The sequence below is a fragment of the Rhinopithecus roxellana genome, chromosome 14 (assembly GCF_007565055.1).
Source record: "Rhinopithecus roxellana isolate Shanxi Qingling chromosome 14, ASM756505v1, whole genome shotgun sequence".
Classification (NCBI taxonomy): domain Eukaryota; kingdom Metazoa; phylum Chordata; class Mammalia; order Primates; family Cercopithecidae; genus Rhinopithecus; species Rhinopithecus roxellana.
In genome coordinates, this window is record NC_044562.1 from 18784925 (window position 1) to 18787439 (window position 2515).

The window sequence follows — 2515 nt, forward strand, 5'->3', positions numbered from 1 at the left end:
GTGTGTGGCACTTCCCCCTTCACACCCTGTCTCCTGCTCCACCATGTGAAGATGTGCCTGCTTCCCCTTCACCTTCTGCCATGATTGTAAATTCCCAGAGGCCTCCCTGGCCATGCTTCCTGTACAGCCTATGGAACTATGAGTTAATCAAACCTCTTTTCTTCATAAATTACCTAGTCTCAGGTAGTTCTTTATAGCAATGCGAGAATAGACTAATACAGAAAATTGGTACTGGGAGAGGGGCATTGCTATAAAGATACCTGAAAATGTGGAAGCAGCTTTGGAACTGGGTAATGGGCAGAGGTTGGAACAGTTTGGAGAGCTTAAAAGAAGACAGGAAGATGAGGGAAAGTTTGGAACATGCTAGAAACTTGTTAAATTGTTGTGACCAAAATGCTGGTTGTGATATGGACAGTGAAGTCCAGGCTGAAGTGGTCTCAGACGGAGATGAGGAACTTACAGGGAAATGGAGTAAAGGTCACTCTTGCTATGCTTTAGCAAAGAGACTGGTGGCATTGTGCCCCTATTCTAGGAATCCGTGGAACTTTGAACTTGAGGGAGGTGATTTAGGGCATCTGGCGGAAGAAATTTCTAAGCAGCAAAGCATTCAATATGTGACCTCCACTAACAGCATATGGACATATGTGTGAGCAAAAAGATGATCTGAAATGGGAACTTATATTTAAAAGGGAAGCAGAGCATAAAAGTTCGGAAATTTTGCAGCCTGACCACGTGGTAGAAAAGAAAAACCCATTTTCTGCAGAGGGTTTCAAGTTGGCTGCAGATATTTGCATAAGTAAAGAGGAGCCAAATGTTGATAGCTGAGATAATAGAGAAAATGCCTTGAAGGCATTTCAGAGACCTTTGCGGCAGCCCCTCCCATCACAGGCCTGGAGGCCCAAGAGGGAAGAATGGTTCTGTGGGCCAAGTCCAGGGCCCCACTGCTCTTTGCAGCCTTGGGACATGGCATCCTGCATTGCCACTGCACAGTTCCAGCTGTGGCTAAAATGGGCCAAGGTACTGTTCAGGGCATTGCTTCAGGGGGTACAAGCCCCAAGCCTTGGCAACTTCCATGTGATATTAAGCCTGCGGATACACAGAGTGCAAAAGTTGAGCCTTGGGTGCCTCCACCTAGATCTCAGAGGATGTATGGAAAATCTGGATGTCCAGGCAGAAGTCTGCTTCAGGGGGCAGAGCCATTATGTAGAACCTCTGCTAGGGCAGTGCAGAGGGGAATATGGGGTTGGAGCCCCCACACAGATTTCTCACTGGAGCACTGCCTAGTGGAGCTGTGAGAAGAAGGCCACCATCCTCCAGACCCCAGAATGGTAGATCCACTGACAGCTTGCACCATGCACATGGAGAAACCACAGGCACCCAACATCAGCCTATGAAAGCAGCTGAGGGTGTTGTACTCTGCAGAGCCACAGGGGTGGAGATGTCCAAGGCCTTGGGAGCCACCCCTTGTATCAGTGTGGCCTGGATGTGAGACATAGAGTCAAAGGAAATTACAGGTTTGAGATTGAATGGCTTCCCTGCTGGGTTTCAGATTTGCACGGGGTCATAGTCCCTTGTTTTCACCAATTTCTCCCATGTGGAATGGGTGCATTTACCCAATGCCTGGACCCCCATTGTATCTTGAAAACAACTAACTTGTTTTTGATTTTACAGGTTCATAGGCTGAAGGATCTTACCTTGTCTCATGAGACTTCTGATTATGGACTTTTGTGTTAATGCTAAAATGAGTTAAGACTGGGGGCCTGTTGACTGTTGAGAAAGGATAATTTTATTTTGCAATGTGAGAAGGACATGAGATTTGGGAGGGGCCAGAGGAGGAATCATGTGGTTTGGATTTGTGTCCCTGCCCAAATCTCCGCGCTGGAGGAGATGCTTGGAGGAAGGTGATTGGATCATGGGGGAGGACATCCCTCTTGGTGTTCTCTTGATAATGAGTGAGTTCTCATGAGATTTGGTTTTTCAAAAGTGTGTAGCACTTCCCCGTTCACTCTTTCTCTCCTGCTTCACCATGGTAAAATGTACTTGCTTCCCCTTTGCCATTTTTCATGATTGTAAGTTTCCTGAGGCTTCTTGGCTGTGCCTTCTTTACAGCCTGTGGAACTGTGAGTCAATTAGACCTCTTTTCTTCATAAATTACCCAGTCTCAGGTAGTCCTTTATAGCAATGCGAGAACAGACTAATACACAGGTGATCAGCCCTACTGTGGTATACTTTAAAAAATACATAGTTGATCTTTGTCCCCAGTTCCTGGAACAAAGTCCCTAAAACTCTTGGAAATTCCAGAATGATGGGTGTCTTCTAAGTACCAACCACGTGACTGAAAGATTAGAATTTTCAACCCCAAACCTTGACATCTGGGGAGAAGAGAAGGGCAGAAGATTGAGGTCAATTGCCAGTGGCAAGTGATTTAATCAATCTTACCTACATAATGAAACCTTGGTAAAAACCCCTGAACGACAGGGTTCAGGGAGCTTCTGAATTGGTGAATGCATTTATG